This window comes from Bos indicus x Bos taurus, chromosome 20, assembly GCF_003369695.1.
Source record: "Bos indicus x Bos taurus breed Angus x Brahman F1 hybrid chromosome 20, Bos_hybrid_MaternalHap_v2.0, whole genome shotgun sequence".
In the NCBI taxonomy this organism is placed as follows: Eukaryota; Metazoa; Chordata; class Mammalia; order Artiodactyla; family Bovidae; genus Bos; species Bos indicus x Bos taurus.
The window spans coordinates 47,850,605-47,871,997 of NC_040095.1; positions in this window are offsets into that span (position 1 = coordinate 47,850,605).

Consider the following 21,393-nt stretch of genomic DNA (forward strand, 5'->3'; position numbering starts at 1 on the left):
TCTCTGGTTCCTCTGCCTTTTCTAAAACCAGCTTGAACATCTGGAAGTTCATGGTTCACATATTGCTGAAGCCTGGCTTGGAGAATTTTAAGCATTACTTTACTAGGGTGTGAGATGAGTGCAATTGTGCGGTAGTTTGAGCATTCTTTGGCATTGCCTTTCTTTGGGATTGGAATGAAAACTGACCATTTCTAGTCCTTTGACCACTGCTGAGTTTTCCAAATGTGCTGGCATATTTAGTGCAGCACATTGACAACATCATCTTTCAGGATTTCAAATAGCTCAATTGGAATTCCATCACCTCCACTAGCTTTGTTCATAGTGATGCTTTCTTTTCTTTTCTTTTCTTTTATTTAACTTTACAATATTGTATTGGTTTTGCCATATATCAAAATGAATCTGCCACAGGTATACATGTGCTCCCCATCTTGAACCCTCCTCCCTCCCCATACTGATGCTTTCTAAGGCCCACTTGACTTCACATTCCAGGATGTCTGGCTCTAGGTGAGTGATCACACCATCATGATTATCTTTGTCGTGAAGATATTTTTTGTACAGTTCTTCTATGTATTCTTACCACCTCTTCTTAATATCTTCTGCTTCTGTTAGGTCCATACAATTTCTGTCCTTTATCGAGCCCATCTTTGCATGAAATGTTCCCTTGGTATCTCTAATTTTCTTGAAGAGATCTCTAGTCTTTCCCATTCTGTTGTTTTCCTCTATTTCTTTGCATTGATTGCTGAGGAAGGCTTTCTTGTCTCTCCTTGCTATTCTTTGGAACTCTGCATTCAAATGCTTATATCTTTCCCTTTCTCCTTTGCTTTGTGCTTCTCTTCTTTGCACAGCTATTTGTAAGGCCTCTTAAGACAGCCATTTTGCTTTTTTGCATTTCTTTTCCATGGGGATGGTCTTGATCCCTGTCTCCTGTACAATGTCATGAACCTCCATCCATAGTTCATCAGGCACTTTGTCTATCAGATCTATTTCCTTAAATATATTTCTCATTTCCACTGTATAATCATAAGGGATTTGACTTAGGTCATACCTGAATGGTCTAGTGGTTTTCCCTACTTTCTTCAATTTAAGTCTGATTTTGGCAATAAGGAGCTCATGATCTGAGCCACAGTCAGCTCCCAGTCTTGTTTTTGCTGCCTGTATAGAGCTTCTCAATCTTTGGCTGCAAAGAATATAATCAATCTGATTTTGGTGTTGACCATCTGGTGATGTCCATGTGTAGAGTCTTCTCTTGTGTTGTTGGAAGTGGATATTTCCTATGACCAGTGTGTTCTCTTTGCAAAACTCTATTAGTCTTTGCCCTGCTTCATTCTGTATTCCAAGGCCAAATTTTCCTGTTATTCCAGGTGTTCCTTGACTTCCTACTTTTGCATTTCAGTCCCCTATAATGAAAAGGACATCTTTTTTGGGTATTAGTTCTAAAAGGTCTTGTAGGTCTTCATAGAACCTTTCAACCTCAGCTTCTTCAGCATTACTGGTTGGGGCATAAACTTGGATTACTGTGATATTGAATCGTTTGCCTTGGAAACGAACAGAGATCATTCTGTCATTTTTGAGATTGCATTCAAGTACTGCATTTCGGACTCTTTTGCTGACCATGATGCCTACTCCATTTCTTCTGAGGGATTCCTGCCCACAGTAGTAGATATAATGGTCATCTGAGTTAAATTCACCCATTCCAGTTCATTTTAGTTTGCTGATTCCTAGAATGTTGACGTTCACTCTTGCCATCTCCTATTTGACCACTTCTAATTTGCCTTGATTCATGGACCTGACATTCCATGTTCCTATGCAATATTGCTCTGCTGGAGGCCAGCGTGAGGCACTCCACCCATGGCAAAGGTCATGAGGAAGGAGGCTCGACATACACAAAGGTGGGATTGAGCCTCAGGAGTCCCCCTGGAAATCCTCGAGCATCTACCCCCATAACCAGAGCCTGCCTACTTTACTACTTTGTGCTCTCACCTACACCTCTGACTTTACGGGGGGCTGTCCCCCACCACCTCTTTCAGAGAAGGAGTTAACTTAGAGCCCCAGTTAATAATAATTCCTGGGCGTGACAGGAGTGTTCCAAGCTTACAAACTCCTCTGAAGGTTCTCTAGCCTGCCTGACAGGCTTGTCTGGCCACATGTGATTGCTCACAGCCTCCCAACCGTGAGAGGCATGAGATGCTTTAAACCTTCTAAAAACAGGTTCTTTAGAGAAGTTAGAAAACTATTAGTATAAGTATAGTGGGCTGATTAGAAATTGTATTGGTGAAGGGTTTTTCATTTGTTGAGCCAATGTTTGCTACTAAGTCTCTACATCCCCTGCCCTTATACACATTAATGAATATATAGAAGAAATAAGTATTAACCTTTGATATTAATCATGTTGGACCTTAGGCTAAGTAAATTCTTTCCTTAATTAAAACCCATTACACCCTCACCCTATAGGAATGTAACTTTATCTGGTATCTTCGGAAGGTGGCATCTGTTTCAAAAATAATCACCCCTGGAGAAATAAGTGTTCTGGTTGACTGACTGCTGTCACAAGGAGAGGGTCATAAATTGTCAGCAGGCCCCCCTGGCCAGAAGATGATGTAACACCCCATGACCTCTGTATACATCTGTATGAAGCACCTGATTTTAATAAAAGTCAGGACTGCTGTCCCCATGTGACTTTTGTATAACATCTCAGAGTATAAAAACAGACCCTGGAAAATAAAGAATGGGATCAGTTCCTCGAAATACTGGTCTCCCCATGTCTCTCTCTCTCAAACTCTGGCTGAGTCTCCATCTGGAGCACAGAGCCTGCCAAGCTTACTAACTTTGCCTGGGCTTCTAAGATCCAACCAGGGAGGCCTCAGTGTCTGCTCTCTTTCGGGAGAATGGAAGGATGCCTGCGGCCTAGGTAAGTGGTGCAAACTTCTTGTCTTGAAGTTTTATTGGTTTCCTGCGTAAACCAAGCTACTCAGCCTCCTTTCTCCACTGAATTTTCCTGCTGAGCTATCTTCATTCTATTACTCTTTATATATCTAATTAATATCTAATTGAAGCTATTATATCCTGATCCTCGCCAATACCATCCCCGCTTCAAACTCCCTGGATTAGCCGGGGCTGGACCCCGGCATTGCTCTTTACAGAATCGGACCTTGCTTCTATCATCAGTCACATCCACAGCTGGGTATTGTTTTTGCTTTGGCTCCATCCCTTCATTCTTTCTGGAGTTATTTCTCCACTGATCTCCAGTAGCATATTGGGCACCTACTGACTTGGGGAGTTCCTCTTTCAGTATCCTATCATTTTGCCTTTTCATACTGTTCATGGGGTTCTCAAGGCAAGAATACTGAGGTGGTTTGCCATTCCTTCTCCAGTGGACCATATTCTGTCAGACCTCTCCACCATGACCCGCCCATCTTGGGTGGCCCCACAGGGCATGGCTTGATTTCATTGAGTTAGACAAGGCTGTGGTCCTGGTGTGATTAGATTGACTAGTATGTACATATTAGATAATATAATTTTTCATGTTATAAAATGACACTAAATGTATACTGAACAGCATGCTAATAAAATAAATATTGACTTTTTTGAGCTTCATTGCTAAGATTTATTAAATCTTAGCCTGAATAGTCATTCAGCTCAAGCTTTAAAAACTCACAGAATATCTAATAACAGTCTTTTTTTTTTTTTAGTTATACTTAATTCACAATATTGTATTAGTTTCAGGTGTGCATGTGTGCATCCTGTCACTTCAGTCATGTCCAACTCTTCGTGACTCTGTGGACAGTAGCCTGCCAGGCTCCTCTGTCCATGGGATTCTCCAGGCAAGAATACTGTAGTGGCTTTCTGTGCCCTCCTTTAGGGGTATGGAATAGGAATGGGTGAATTTAATTCAGATGAAGATTGCATCTACTATTGTGGCAATAGGGAAAAGGAATAGTCCTTAAAATCAACAAAATAATCTGAAATACTATACTTGGGTGCAACTGCAAAAATAACAGAATGATCTCAGTTCATTTCCAAGGCAAGCCATTCAGCACCAGAGTAATTAATCAAAGTCTATGCCCCTAGCACCAATGCCAAAGAAGCTGAACTTGATCAGTTGTATGAAGACCTAGAATATCTCCTAGAACCAACACCTAAAAAAGATATTCTATTCATCATCAGGGATTGGAATTCAAAAGTAAGAAGTCAAGATATACCTGGAATAACAGGAAAGTTTGGTATTGGAGAACAAAATGAAGCAGGGCAAATTTTATCTGAATTATGCTAAGAGAATACACTAGTCATAAAAAATACCATTTTTCAACAACACAAGAGATGACTTTACACGTGGATGTCACCAAATGGTCAATTGCTAAAAAAAAATTGATTGAATTCTTTGTAGCCAAAACGGAGAAGCTGTATACAGTCAGCAAAAACAAGACCTGGAGCTGACTAAGGCTTAGATCATCAACTTCTCTTAGCAAAATTTAGGCTTAAATGAAAGAAAACTGGGAAAAACACTAGGCCAGCCAGGTATGACTTAAATAAAATTCCATATGAATTAACAGTAGAGGTAATTAATAGATTCAAGGAATTAGATCTAGTTAGCAGTGTGCCTGAAGAACTATAGAAAGAGGTCCATAATATTTCACAGGAGGCAGTGAACAAAACCATTCCAAAGAAAAAGAAAATCAAGAAGGCAAAGTGGTTATTAGAGAAGGCTTTACAAGTAGAGGAAGAATGAAGAGAAACGAAAAGCCAGGGAGAGAGAGAAAGGTACATCAATTAAATACAGAGTTCAAAAAATAGCTTCTTCAATAAACAGTGCTTAATAATAGAAGAAATAGATAGGGAAACAGTGGAAACAGTGTTAGACTTTATTTTTTAGGGCTCCAAAATCACTGAAGATGGTGATTGCAGCCATGAAATTAAAAGACACTTACTCCTTGGAAGGAAAGTTATGACGAACCTAGACAGCATATAAAAAGCTGAAACATTACTTTGTCAACAAAGGTCCGTCTAGTCAAGGCTAAATTTTTTGCAGAAGTCATGTATGGATGTGAGAGTTGGACTGTGAAGAAAGCTGAGAGCTGAAGAATTGATGCTTTTGAACTGTGGTGTTGGAGAAGACCCTTGAGAGTCCCTTGGACTGCAAGGAGATCCAACCAGTCCATTCTAAAGGAGATCAGCCCTGGGTGTTCTTTAGAAAGAATGATGCTAAAGCTGAAACTCCAGTACTTTGGCCACCGCATGCGAAGAGGTGACTCATTGGAAAAGACTCTGATGCTGGCAGGGATTGTGGGCAGGAGAAGGGGACGACAGAGGATGAGATGGCTGGATGGCATCACCGACTCGATGGATGGAAGTTTGAGTGAACTCGGGGAGTTGGTGCACAGGGTGGCCTGGTGTGCTGTGATTCATGGGGTTGCAAAGAGTCAGACACGACTGAATGACTGAACTGAACTGAACTGAATTACAGAAGAAAACAAAAAAAGGGGAAATACCAGAGATCTCTTCAGGAATACTGGAAACATCGAGGGAGCATTCTCCTCAGTTCAGTTCAGTTCAGTTCAGTCACTCAGTCTCGTCCAACTCTTTGAGACCCCATGAATCACAGCACGTCAGGCCTCCCTGTCCATCACCAACTCCTGGAGTTCACTCAAACTCATGTCCATCGAGTCAGTGATGCCAATACAGCCATCTCATCATCTGCCATCCCCTTCTCCTCCTGCCCCCAGTCCCTCCCAGTATCAGGGTCTTTTCCAATGAGTCAACTCTTCACATGAGGTGGCCAAAGTATTGGAATTTCAGCTTTAGCATCAGTCCTACAGTGAACACCCAGGGCTGATCTCCTTTAGGGTGGACTGGTTGGATCTCCTTGCAGTCCAAGGGATGCTCAAAAGTCTTCTCCAACACCACAGTTCAAAAGCATCAATTCTTTGGTATTCAGCTTTCTTCACAGTCCAACTCTCACCTCCACACATGACCACTGGAAAAAACCATAGCCTTGACTAGACGGACCTTTGTTGGCAAAGTAATGTCTCTGCTTTTGAATATGCTATCTAGGTTGGTCATAACTTTCCTTCCAAGGAGTAAGCATCTTTTAATTTCATGGCTGCAATCACCATCTGCAGTGATTTTGGAGCCCCCAAAAATAAAATCTGACTCTGTTTCCCCATCTACTTGCCATGAAGTGATGGGACCAGATGCCATGACCTTAATTTTCTGAATGTTGAACTTTAAGCCAACTTTTTCACTCTCCACTTTCACTTTCATCAAGAGGCTTTTGAGTTCCTCTTCACTTTCTGCCATAAGGGTGGTGTCATCTGCATATCTGAGGTTATTGACATTTCTCCCAGCAATCTTGATTCCAGCTTGTGCTTCTTCCAGCCCAGCATTTCCATGATGTACTCTGCGTATAAGTTAAATAAGCAGGGTGACAATATACAGCCTTGACATACTCCTTTTCCTATTTGCAACCAGTCTGTTTTTCCATGTCTAGTTCTGACTGTTGCTTCCTGACCTGCATGTAGGTTTCTCAAGAGGCAGGCCAGGTGGTCTGGTATTCCCATCTCTTTCAGAATTTCCCACAGTTTATTGTGATCCACACAGTCAAAGGCTTTGGCATAGTCAGTAAAGCAGAAATAGATGTTTTTTCTAGAACACTCTTGCTTTTTCCATGATCCAGTGGATGTTGGCAATTTGATCTCTGGTCCCTCTGCGTACTCTAAAACCAAATTGAACATCTGCAAGTTCACGGTTCATGTATTGCTGAAGCCTGGCTTGGAGAATTTGAGCATTACTTTACTAGGCTGTGAGATGAGTGCAATTGTGCAGTAGTTTGACCATTCTTTGGCATTGCCTTTCTTAAGGATTAGAGTGAAAACTGACCATTTCTAGTCCTGTGGCCACTGCTGTGTTTTCCAAATTTGCTGGCATATTGAGTGCAGCACTTTGACAACATCATCTTTTAGGATTTGAAATAGCTCCACTGGAATTCCATCACCTCCACTAGCTTTGTTCATAGTGATGCTTTCTAACGCCCACTTGACTTCACATTCCAGGATGTCTGGCTTTAGGTGAGTGTGAGTGATCACACCATTGTGATTATTTGGGTCATGAAGCTCTTTTTTGTACAGTTCTTCCATGTATTCTTCCCACCTCTTCTTAATATCTTTTGCTTCTGTTAGGTCCATACCGTTTCTGTCCTTTATCGAGCCCATCTTTGCATGAAATGTTCCCTTGGTATCTCCAATTTTCTTGAAGAGATCTCTAGTCTTTCCCATTCTGTTGTTTTCCTCTATTTCTTTACATTGATCGCTGAGCAAGGCTTTCTTGTCTCTCCTTGCTATTCTTCTTCATTCAGATGCTTATATCTTTCTTTTTCTCCTTTGCTTTTCTCTTCTCTTCTTTTCACAGCTATTTGTAAGGCCTGCTCAGACAGCCATTTTGCTTTTTTGCATTTCTTTTCCTTGGTGATGGTCTTGATACCTGTCTCCTGTCTCCTGTATAATGTCATGAACTATGTTCATAGTACATCAGGCACTCTGTCTATCAGATCTATTTCCTTAAATCTATTTCTCACTTCCACTGTATAATCATAAGGGATTTGATTTAGGTCATATCTGAATGGTCTAGTAGTTTTCCGTACTTTCTTCAATTTTAGTCGGAATTTGGCAATAAGGAGTTCATGATCTGAGCCACAGTCAGCTCCTGCTCTTGTTTTTGCTGACTGTATACAGCTTCTCCATCTTTGGCTGCAAAGAATATAATCAATCTGGTTTTGGTGTTGACCATCTGGTGATGTCCATGTGTGGAATGTTCTCTTGTGTTGTTGGAAGTGGGTGTTTGCTATGACCAGTGCGTTCTCTTGGCAAAACTCTATTAGCCTTTGCCCTGCTTCATTCTGTACCCCAAAGCCACATTTGCCTGTTACTCCAGGTGTTTCTTGACTTCCTACTTTTGCATTCCAGTCCCCTATAATGAAAAGGACATCTTTTTTGGGTATTAGTTCTAAAAGGTCTTGTATGTCTTCATAGAACCATTCAACTTCAGCCTCTTCAGTGTTGCTGGTAGGGCATAGGCTTGGATTACCGTGTAATTGAATGTTTTGCCTTGGAAACAAACAGAGATCATTCTGTCATTTTTGAGATTGCATCCAAGTACTGCATTTTGGACTCTTTTGTTGACCATGATGCCTACTCCATTTCTTCTAAGGGATTCCTGCCCATAGTAGTAGATATAATGGTCATCTGAGTTAAATTCACCTATTCCATTCCATTTTAGTTTACTGATTCCTAGAATGTCCCCTCAGAGATGGGCATAATTAAGGATAAAAGTGTTAGAGACCTAGTAAAAGCTGAAGTGATCAGGAAGAGTTGGAAAGAGTATATGCAAGTACTATATAAAGAAGATCTTAATGAACCAAATTGAACTGTGGTGTTGGAGAAGACTCTTAAGAGTCCCTTGAACTGTGGAGATCCAAGCAGTCCAAATCAGTCCTGAATATTCATTGGAAAGACTGATGGTGAAGCTGAAACTCCAATACTTTGGACACCTGTTTGGAAAAACAAACTCATTTGAAAATACCCTGTTGCTGGGCAAGACTGAAGGCAGGAGGAGAAGGGAACAACAGTGGGTGAAATAGTTGGATGGCATCACTGACTCAATGGACATGAGTTTGAGTAAACTCCAGGAGTTGGTGATAAACAGTGAGCCCTAGTGTGCTCCAGTCCATGGGGTGGCAAATAGTCAGACACGAATGAGCGACTGAACTGAACTGAACTGAATGAACCAAATTACTATGATGGTGTAGTTAGCCACTTAGAACCAGACATTCTCGAGTGTGAAGTCAAGCGGGTGTTAAGAAGCATGGTTGTTAATAAAAATAGTGGATGTGAAGCAATTTCTGCAGAACAATTCAAACCCCTAAAGGATGATGCCAACAAGGTTTTGCATTCATTATGTCATTAGATTTGAAAGACCCAGCAGTGGCCACAGGACTGGAAAAGGTCAGTCCTCATCTCAATCCCAAGAAGGGTAGTAGCAAAGAATGTGCTAACCATCAGACAGTTGCACCCATCTCCCATGCTAGTAAGTTTATCCTTAAAATCTTGCATTCTAGACTTCAGCATTATGTGAACCAAGAAGTTCCAGATGTCCAGGCTGGGCTTAGAAATATAAGAGGATCTAGAGGTCAAATCATCAACATTCGCTGGATTATAGGGAAACAAGGGCGTTTCAGAAAGATATCTATCTCTTTTGTCCTCTCTGCTAAAGGCTTTGACTGTGTGGATCATGACAAACTGTGGACAGCTCTCAGAGAGATGAGAGTACCAGACCATCTTACCTGTCTCCTGAGAAATCTGTATGCAGGTCAAGAAGCAACAGTTAGAACCCTGTATGGAAAAACTGATTGGTTCAATATCTGAGAAAAGGGTACACAGGATTGTCTGTTGTCACCCTGTTTGTTTAACCCATATGCTGAGCACATCATGAGAAATGCCAGGCTGGATTTGAAAAGCCGGAATCAAGATAGGTGGAAGAAACATCAACAACCTCAGAAATGCGGATGATACCACTCTAATGGCAGAAAGTGAAGAGGAACTAAAGAGCCTCTTCATGAAGGTGAAGGAGGAAAGTGAAAGAGCCAACTTAAGAGTAAATATTATTAATAATATAATAATAATAAGATCATTGCATCTGGCCCCATTACTGCATGGCAAATAGAAGGGGAAATGGTGGAAGTAGTGACAAGTTTCCTGTTCTTGGGCTCCAAAATCTCTGTGATGGCAGCCATGGAATCAGAGAGGGATTGTTTAGCAGGAAAGAAATGAAAAACCTTGTCAGTGTGTCGAAAAGCAGAGAAATTACTCTGCCAACAAAAGTTGGTATATTCAAGGCTATGGTCTTCCCAGTGGTCACGTACATTTGTGAGAGCTGAACCATAAGGAAGGCAGAATGCCAAATAATTGATGCCTTTGAACTGTGGTGCTGGAGAAAATTCCTGAAAGACACTTGAACAGAAAGGAGATTATACCACTCAATCTTAAGGGAGATCAACCCTGAATATTCACAGGAAGGACTGATGCTGAAGCTGAAGCTCCAGTATCTGGTGACCAGTATCTGGTCATCTGATGCGAACAGACAACAACTGAGGGCAGAAGGAGAGGAGAGCATCAGAGGATAATATGACTGGATGGCATCACCAGTACAATAAATATGAACTTTGACAAACTCTGGGAGATAGTGAAGGACAGGGAGGCCTGGCATGCTGCAGTCCATGGGGTGGCAAAGAGTCAGACATGGGCTGGGAGACAACAACAGCAACAAAATTGCTTGAACTGCAACAGAATTCAGCCTGGATAGTCATTCAGCTCAAACTTAAAATGCTCACAGAATATCTAGTAATAGTCTTTTTTTTTTTTTTGGTTATATTTCACAATATTGTGTTAGTTTCAGGTGTGCATGCATGCCTGCTGTCGCTTCAGTCATGTCCAACTCTTTGTGACCCTGTGGACTATAGCCTGCCAGGCTCCTCTGTCCATGGGGTTTTCCAGGTAAGAATACTGGAGTGTCTTGCTGTGCCCTCCTCTAGGGGATCTTCCTGATCCAGGAGTCAAACTCAAGTGTCTTATGTCTCCTGCTTTGGCAGACAGGCTCTTTACCACTGGTGCCACCTGGGAAGCCCCAATATCAGGTGTATAGCAAAGTAATTCAGTTTATACATAAAAGAATATACATATATATTCTTTTTAGATTATTTTCCATTATAGGTTGTTATAAGATACTGTATATTATTCCCTGTGCTATACAGTAAATCTTTATTCTTTATTTTATGATTAATAGTGTGTATCTGTTAAGCTCATACTCTTAATTTTTCCTTCCCCTACTTTCCCCTTTGGTAACCATAAATTAGTTTGTTTTCTGTGTCTGTGAGTCTTTCTGTTTTGTAAATAAGTTCCTTTGCAGTATGTTTTATATTCCACATATAAGTAATATCATATACTTGTCTTTCTCTGTCTGACTTTACTTCATTTAGTAAGATAACTCCTTGTTGTTGTTTAGTTGCTGAGTCATGTACAACTCTTTTGTGAACCTATGGACTATAGATCACCAGGCTCCTCTGTCCACAGGATTATCCAGGAAAGAATATTGGATTGGGTTGCCATATGTTTCTCCAAGGGATCTTCCCCTTCCAGGAATTTAACCCGTGTCTCCTTCGTCAGCAGGTGGGTTCTTTAACTCTGAGCCACTAGGGAAGCCCTATGATAACCCCTAGATATATGTATATATCACATCTTTATCTATTTATCTGTTGATGGACTCTTAAGTTGCTTCCATGTCTTGTCTATTGTAAATAGTGCTGCTGTGGACATTGGAGTCCATGTATATTTTTGAATTAGAGTTTTCATCATTTTTAGATATATGCCCAGAGTGGGATTGCTGGATCACATGTTAACTTTTTTTAAAACATAAATTTATTTATTTTAATTGGAGGCTAATTACTTTACAATATTGTATTGGTTTTGCCATACATCAACACGAATATGCCACGGGTGTTCACGTGTTCCCCATCCTGAACCCCCCTCCCACCTCCCTCCCCATCTCATCCCTCTGGGTCATCCCAGTGCACCAGCCCCGAGCATCCTGTATCATGCATTGAGCCTGGACTGGTGATTCATTTCACATATGATATTATACATGTTTCAGTGCCATTCTCCCAAATCATCCCACCCTCTCCCTCTCCCACAGAGTCCAAAAGACTGTTCTATACATCTGTGTCTCTTTTGGTGTCTCGTATACAGGGGAAACTCCATACTGCTTTCCATAGTGGCTACACTAGTTTACATTCCCAACAAGAGTATGAAATTTCCTGTTTCCTCTTTTATTTATTATTTACTCTGTCACTCCTATATATCATATCACTATTTTTCTGATTTTCTGAAAACTATATAATTTTAAAATTTAAAACTAAACTTCTTGCATTTTATTTCACAGCTCTTTCAGAAGTTTAGTTCAGAAAACCAAATCAGAAGTTTATTTGGTTTTCGTCTTTCAACACTGATGAATTATTTTTGGAATTACTTCAAGTAATTGCTTCAAGTGGAGTTTAATTTTGACTTTTGCTGAGAGAAGTCTCTGAACTTAAAATATACATGGAAATGTTCCACATAATAAAAATTCTGTGACTGAAAATTTCTTTATTCCACTCTAATGCTTGATTATTACATAGTTTAAGAAATTTTTATTCTATTTTTACTATGCCAGCATCATAATAAAAGTCTGTGGTATAAGAAATAAATTACCTCTGTGGTTGTATGTGTGTGTGTGTGTGCGTGCGCACACACATGTGTGTGTACTTTTACTCTATCAGGTATAAAATGTTATTGTCTTCTGAATTTAGTGTAACTTTCCACTTTGAGTAAGTCTCTTCACTTCAATTTATATAGATTTTTACTAATGGAAGTAATTAAGCTTACTTTCTAAGGTGGTAGAGTGTGTAGGCATTGTGATAGATTGGCAGATCTCTAGCTTTATCTACTTTATGCACCAGAGAAACAGAGAACCATGCCTAATAACCATCAGTTATTCTCTTTTATTTCTCCACACATGAATACCAAGATTAAGACTGATACTTCTAGAATAGTATGGTACAGCTACAGATTCTCTTTGATATGTAACTGTTAGTAATTCAGTATCTGTTAGAAATTCCATATCTGTGATTTTAATATGCTGGAAAGAATTTAGACTGTTCCAGCATCTAAGAGCTAAATTTTGATGAGATACAACATTTTTTTTTCATTTTATAAAGAGGAATATATAAACTTAAAAGTTTCAACTGATAGCAGGGATTTTATTGTAAAGCCAGGAGAGACAACGTCAAATATTCTCGAAGACTTAACAGCTCTATTTTTGTCACATTTTCATCATAAAAGGATTTGAGAAATCTACCCCATTATCTTTAACTTTATTTAATTTATGATGTATAACTAGGTCTGAAGACTCAGAGTATAGGAAGTACGTATATTTTATCACAGATTTAGGAACTAGCAAGATAGTTATAAAATCTAATCGAAACACTCTTTGGAAATAATGTTTTTGAAAATACTTAGAAAAAGTAATATTCATTAATGAATGATAATTAAATATAATTTTTATATATTTGCTTTATTTGAAGAAATTTTTTTCATTATTTTAGAAAGAGAAATTATTTTTAAGGGACAGCACATTCATGAGAAAAATAAGAAAGACACAAAATAGGTAATTTTATCAGGTCTAATTTCTGTGAGAAGATTAATATATATAGCTTTTTGGTGAAGGGACTCAATTGGCTAAAGATTTATGAGGTACAGAATAATATAAGAAGGTCTCTAAAGATCCACAAATAATAATACATATATAAATCTGGATTCTAATAGCCTAGTGGATGTTTCAAAACTTTTTTCAAGTAAAAAGTTAGAAAATTTACTAGCACTAACTCTATCTTTAAACATTTTGAAATCCACAATAATACTTGATTCTTATAGATTATTTTATCACAATAGTATGGAAATAAATCTGAACAATATTCACTGTGGGAAAAATATAAAATATTTTTAAAGCTCAATTCTATCTTTTTCATAAATCTCTCTTTAAATTAGTGTACTGACTATTCTGAATTCATTTGTTTTCAAAAGTAAGTTCTAAATGGTTTTAATTTTTAGTAAACCATTGGCTTCTTTGAAAATCTCAAGTGCAGTTAATGAGTTTAATGACCCTCCTGAGTAATGTTAATGATAAAAGTATGATCAAATACTGTGGTGGGTCAAATGAACATTGTAAACCTCTTTGTTTAAATGGTTAGAAATTTGTGACAATATTTTGAAATAAAATATGATTGTTTAGGATATCCTTATTTTGTGTTTCAATAAAACTTTACATTATTTGTAGATGTCAGCCATTATAAAACTTCAAAATGCATATTTGAAAAAGTAATATATAGGATAATACAACTGTTTCTACACCTAGTTTATTCTTCCAGCTAGCAACTGTATACTTTTCCACTCCTACTGCTAATGTATCTATAACAGTTACAATAGTAGTTCAACCATGTCTAGCTTCCCATGACACTGAGAATGGTTCGTGTGAAGGAAAATTTTCAAAGAATTACATTTGGTATGCATAACGTCTAGGTGAAAATGTTGTCATTTTTATTATTTCTAATTTGTAAGAAACAAAGCAAACAATTTTATGATATTCTCTAAATTATTTATTCAACTAATTGTTTAGATGGAAATTCCACTCACAATTTTATACATCAAACATAGTTCCTGTGCTTGTAACAGCAAAGTACTTTACTAGTTCAGTTCAGTTTAGTTCAGTCGTGTCTGACTCTTTATGACCCCAGGAACCACAGCACGCCAGGCCTCCTTGTCCATCACCAACTCCCGGAGTCCATCCAAACCCATGTCCATTGAGTCGGTGATGCCATCCACCTATCTCATCTTCTGTTGTACCCTTCTCCTCCTGCCCTCAATCTTTCCCATCATCAGGGTCTTTTCCAATGAGTCAGCCCTTTCTATCGGGTGGCCAAACTATTGGAGTTTCAGCTTCAACATCAGTCCTTCCAGTGAACACCCAGGGCTGATCTCCTTTAGGATGGACTGGTTGGATCTCCTTGCAGTCCAAGGGACTCTCAAGAGTCTTCTCCAACACCACAGTTCAAAAACATCAATTCTTCCACGCTCAGCTTTCTTCACAGTCCAACTCTCACATCCATATATGACCACTGGAAAAACCATAGCCTTGACTAGACAGACCTTTGTTGACAAAGTGAAGTCTCTGATTTTTAATATGCTGTCTAGGCTGGTCATAACTTTCCTTCCAAGGAGTTAGTGTCTTTTAATTTCATAGCTGTAATCACCATCTGCAGTGATTTTGGAGCCCAGAGAAATAAAGTCAGCCACTGTTTCCACTGTTTCCCCATCTATTTCCCATGAAGTGATGGGATGAGATGCCATGATCTTAGTTTTCTGAATGTTGAGCTTTAAGTCAACATTTTTACTCTCCTCTTTCACTTTCATTAAAAGCCTTTTTAGTTCTTCTTCACTTTCTACCATAAGGGTGGTGTCATCTGCATTTCTGAGGTTATTGCTATTTCTCCTGGCAATCTTGATTCCAGCTTGTGCTTCCTCTAGCCCAGCGTTTCTCATGATGTACTCTGTATATAAATTAAATAAGTATGGTTAGTAACTTTACTAGAGTTCCAGGAAATAAATCATTGTTTTTGCTTCCTCCAGCCCAGCGTTTCTCATGATGTACTTTGCATATAAGTTAAATAAAATAAGTTAAATAAGTAAGGTTAGTAACTTTACTAGAGTTCCAGGAAATAAATCATTGTTTTAGCTCCTGAAAGAAAGTAGCATACAGTGAATGTGACCATTCCTATGGAGTAAAGGTATAAGACAGGCTCCTTGTTTCCATTGTCAGAGTCCATCTCCATTATTTCATATGTCATGATGTTCAATAAGAGATGCAATCAGAGTAGCTTATAAAGTTTAGACTTTGAACATTTTAGAGGTACATGCAGTAAGTGAAAGGGAATAGAACATGTCATTAATTTAATACTACACCACTCTGTTACCAAAGTAATAATTAATACACTTTGAGCAATCATATAAAAGCTGCCTGTCATATCTGAATGAGTCTATTTCGATGTTTTATTTTAATGTCTCATGATGTGACTCCATTTATCACCATTTATAGGAAATATTAAAATAACTTGAAAAGCAGTAAAGTAAAATCATTTTATATTCTTGGGGGAAAAAAAGTGATACCTAGGATATAAGACCACATCACTACATTGTGGCATATAAACCGCCACCCCCTCAGGAAAAAAAAAAAATCAGAATCTCTAAGTATTTATAACTCATTAAAGGAGAAAGGAGAAAGAAAATACCTTGCCAGATTCATTAGCTTTTCAGGTCACTACATATGATTCAGAAATTGCTGCCATGTTGTGATAAATTAGCTATGTAGAGTGATGTAAAATGTTAAGATTAAACCATTTAAAATTATTTCTGTCAATTTTTATTTCAGTGTTTATCTAATGGTAGAAAGCATCTATTCCCTAATATACTAAAGTAGTATTTATATGCATTATTCTTATTAAATTTCAATATATATTTATGAATGCATATTTTCCATACTAAACATTTCTGAATTGAATGTTTTTAATTGATAAGAATGCATTATTTCATGACTTCATTTTCAACTTTCTCTCAATCTGGAGAATCCCATGGAGAGGAGCCTCGTGGGCTACAGTCCATAGAGTCACAAACAGTGGGATGCGACTAAAGTGACTAAATACACACTCATGCATGCAAGATAAAATAAAGCTTTGACCAAAGTACATAGATTCATTTTATCTTGTGACTGTATTCCCAGTCCGTATCTTTACATAGGGGTAAATTATATGCATCTACTCTATGCATTTTTTAAAATGTTACTTCTTGCTAATGCAAAATAAAAGCATTTATCTTTTCTTTTCTCATGGTCTTAAAACTAAACAGAAGCTTATGTTACAAGTGATTTAATATAAGAAGTATATTTTGATTCATGAGAGAGTTCATGAATATTGGTAATAATGCAGTAATTACTTTGATAATTCCAAGAATCTAGCACCATATTCCTGTGGACAATATGGCCCATTCCTACCATTCCTAAAATATACAAATAGTTGAAGTTTGTTGGTGGATAATATATGCCAAGTGAAGTGCAAAACTTGGAAAGCTATTTTGTGTGTGTGTGTGTGGTGCTTTCATTATAGGAACAGTACTGAACAAATTTAAAAGTAATTCCTAAAACTGAGGTCAGTTATTAACATCTGGATGACTGTGGTAACATAGTGATAATAGGTGACTTGGCAGAACACAAGGAATGGGACAAATTAAAATTTTAGTTAAAATATATACATTTTAATGAGAACTTCTAATATATCAGTATTTTATATTAAAGCTTAGTGAGTGAAGTGAAGTTGCTCAGTCGTGTCCGACTCTTTTCGACCCCATGGACTGTAGCCTACCAGGCTTCTCTGTCCATGGGATTCTCCAGGCAAGAATACTGGAGTGGGTTACCATTTCCTTCTCCAGGGGATCTTCCCCACCCAGGGATCGAACCCAGGTCTCCCACATTGGAGGCAGACGCTTTAACCTCTGAGCCACCAGGGAAGAATTGGCCTGTAATAGTATGGAACATCACATGATTTTCCTTATAAGTACATAAAATAACAAACCAATAGGGAAATATATTAATTTTTATATAAGCAATCCTTGGAATATTACACTTGGAGGACACCTAACCCTAGTGACTTCATTCCTCTGAAGTAGCTACATGCTGTTAGTACAGTAGTATTCAGTGGACGTTTTGAGGGAATAGGCTCTCAATACTATGCATACCTATTTGAAATCTCCTTCAAATTTGAGCATCATAGAAATGTTTACAAAAAATCAGATATGGAACCCTGCAGTCAATGGCTTCCAAACACTAGTCTCTAGATTTCAGCTGTCTTAATTTTGACATTTAAATAACTTTATCTCATCCGCCAACTCTATAGTTACACTTTTTTCATCAATGTTTAATTCTGTTAATTTTTCCAAATAAAGAGTAATACAGGAAAAAAAAGTTCAATATCAACAGTAAATTTGAAAATTATTGAATTATTCAGGGTTCACCAAAGAAACACCGTATTTGTGTGTATGAGTGTATGTGTACTCACAATAGAGAGGCTGACAAGTTCTAAGATCTGCAGTTAGCAAGCTAAAGATCTAGGAAAGAGCTAATGGTACGACTTCCAGTCATGGCAAGCTTGAAATCCAGAAGAAAAAAACAATGTTTTAGTTGGAATTCAAAGGCCAGGAGAGATTCAGTTTCAGATAAAAGCAGAAGGAATTCTTTCTTACTTGCAGAAGGATCAAGCTTCTTCTTTTGTTTGTTTGTTTGTTTTGATCAGGCCTTCAGCAGATGGATGGGTCCCATCTGCCTAAGGGAGGGCAACCTACTTTACTTAGTCTGATCCAAACGCTAATCTCATGTAAAACACCTTCACAGACATATTCAGAATAATACATTGCCAAATATCTGTGCACTCTTGTGGCCCCATTAAATTGACAAATAATATTAAGCATCATAGTTACACAATAATAAATTTAAAATGTGTGTATGTTCACCTTCTAATTACACAATAATAAGCTTTTTAAAATATAAACACCACAAAATAAAGCAAAGAACTAATTGTGCATAAATCAATTGAGGTACAGATATAGGTAAAAGTATACTGTGTATACTGTGACTAATGTAAGTGAGCAAAGGAATTTTTTAAAATAATACTTGAATTAACAGGGATTTGAAGCATAATTGAGCAGACAATCCTAATGAAAGGGCAAGCACTAGGGTGAATTCAACATACACACTAAGAAACAGCAGGCTATAGATGTATCTTCTTGTCCATACTCTGCTATGGTCATGCAATAAGGAAGGATGGAACCCCATTCAAAATTTGTTTCAGGTTTTGAGACTGATGACATTTCACACATACCTACGGCCAAGTCATGTTGATATATGGCAGAAAGCAACAGAATATTGAAAAGCAATTATCCTCCAATTTAAAATAAATTAATTTAAAAAAAGAAGGTATGAAAACTTTTATTACTAATATAATGAGGCTCCTTGCTGGGGTCCAGCCCCGGTAGATCCAGGGAATTCGAAGGGGACACGGCTTCAGCGATCAGGATATGATAGAACTAAAGATATAAAGAGTGGTTAAATAAGGATCGCTCAGTGAGAAAATTTAGCAGAGAAAAGAGGCTGAATAACTTGGTTTACCTGGAAAGCCAATAAAATTCCAGACAAGGAATTTGCGTCACCTACGTAGGCCACAGGTGTTCTCCTGAAGGAGAAGAGACACTAAGGCCTCCCTGGTCAGATCTTAGAAGCCCAGGCATAATTAGTATGCTTGACGAGCCTCCAGCTCCAGATGGGAATTCAGCCAGAAAGTGAGAGAAAAAATGACATGGGGAGACCAGTCTTTCCAGGAACTGATCCCATTCTTTATTTTCCAGGGTCCGCTTTTATACACAGAGATGTAATACAAAAGTCACTTGGGGTCAGCAGTCCTGACTTTTATCAAAATCAGGTGCTTCATACAAATGTATACAAAGGTCTTAGGGGTGTTACATCATCTTCTGGCCAGGGCGCCTGCTAACAATTTATGACCCTCTCCTTGTGACAGCGGTCAGTCAACCAGAACACTTATTTCTCCAGGAGTGATTATTCTTAAAACAGACACCACCTTCCGAAGGCACCAGATAAAGTTACATTCCTATAGGGTGAGGGTGCAGTGGGTTTTAATTAAGGAAAGAATCTGCTTAGCCTAAAGTCTAACGTGATTAATATCAAAGGTTAATACTTATTTCTTCTATATATTCATTAATGTGTATAAGGGCAGGGGATGTGGAGACTTAGCAGTAAACATTGGCTCAACAAATGAAAAACCCTTCACCAATACAATTTCTAATAAGCCCACTACACAACATTAATAATGTCCTAACTTCTCAAAAGAATCTGTTTTTAGAAGGTTTAAAGCATCTCATGCCTCTCACGGTTGGGAGGCTGTGAACAATCACATGTGGCCAGACAAACCTGTCAGGCAGGCTAGAGAACCTTCAGAGGAGTTTGTAGGTTGAAACACTCCTGTCACGCCCAGGAATTATTATTAACTGGAGCTCTAAGTTAACTCCTTCTCTGAAAGAGGTGGTGGGGGACAGCTCCCCATAAACTCAGAGGTGTAGGTGAAAGCATAAAGCAGTAAAGTAGGCAGACTCTGGTTTTGGGGGTAGATGCTCGAGAATTTCCAGGGGGACTCCTGAAGCTCGATCCCACCTTTGCGTATGTCGAGCCTCCTTCCTCATGACCTTTGCCATGGGTGGAGTTCCTCAAGCTGGCTTCCAGCAGCTCCTGATAAGGGCAGCTCTCCTAAGCTGGTTTTAATATGGCTTAAGTGTGTAAGGATGGGAGACTGGTTTGAGGTTTCTATAGTGTTTAGCATGTGCTGCTAAGTCACTTCAGTCGTGTCCAACTCTCAGCGACCCCATGGACTGCAGCCTTCCAGGCTCCTCCATCCATGGGATTTTCCAGGCAAGAGTACTGGAGTGGGGTGTAGGGCTGTGCTAAGGATTCCCACGCTATGCAAGCGGCATGAATGGTTTGAAACTACTGCTTGTGTCAAAGAAGGGAGCCTCCAGATATTCTTATCAGCTTGTCCAGATGTGAGACAAAGGGGGAGCTAGAGAGACGAAGCTTTAAAACTCTCAGCAGTCAAATATCAAAAGCAGGATTTGATTCCATTGTCTCTGATCAAATTGTGTATTCCACAATGCTCTCCAAAGAGGTTATGGTTACTGAGATTGTTACTGATATGTTTCCTTCCTTATACTAGCTAACAACCAGAGATTATGATCTATATTCATTGATTCTGTTAAATAATTGTGTGACTACTGCATGCAAGAAAGTGCTCTAGTCTAGGCACTTCAGGTCACTGAACCACACCCAGAGTCTTAGTGAATGAAAGGGAACATGAAGGAGGTTGGTGGCTGACAGCAATGAAAAGCACTAGAGCCCCTGATTAAAGACAGGAGGAGAAGGGGACAACAGAGGATGAGACAGTTGGATGGCATCATCTATTTGATAGATATGAGTTTGAGCAAGCCCCGGGAGTTGGTGATGGGCAGGGAAGCCTGGCATGCTTCATCCATGGGGTTGCAAAGAGTCAGACACAACTGAGCCAGTAAACTGATTCTACTGAGAGATCTTGTTCTGATTCCTTAGAAGGGGCCCTTTATTTGTAAGCATTGATCTCTTAATATGTTCTATGATTTTCTTTTCTGCTTTTAAATATTTTTATTCTGGTTAACTCAGTGTTGGTAAATTTTTGATTCACAGAATGTTATTTCACTGTAGACATGGTAAAAATAGCCATCAATCTTATTAAAACTAGAATGCAATAATTCAGTTCAGTTCAGTTCAGTTCAGTAGCTCAGTTGTGTCTGACTCTTTGTGACCCCATTAATTGTAGCATGCCAGGCCTCCCTGTCCATCACCAACTCCCGGAGTTCATCCAAACCCACATCCATCGAGTCAGTGATGCCATCCAGCCATCTCATCCTCTGTCATCCCCTTATCTTCTTGCCCCCAATCCCTCCCAGCATCAGAGTCTTTTCCAATGAGTCAACTCTTCGCATGAGGTGGCCAAAGTACTGGAGTTTCAGCTTTAGCATCATTCCTTCCAAAGAACACCCAGGACTGATCTCTTTCGGAATGGACTGGTTGGATCTCCTTGCAGTCCAAGGGACTCTCAAGAGTCTTCTCCAACAC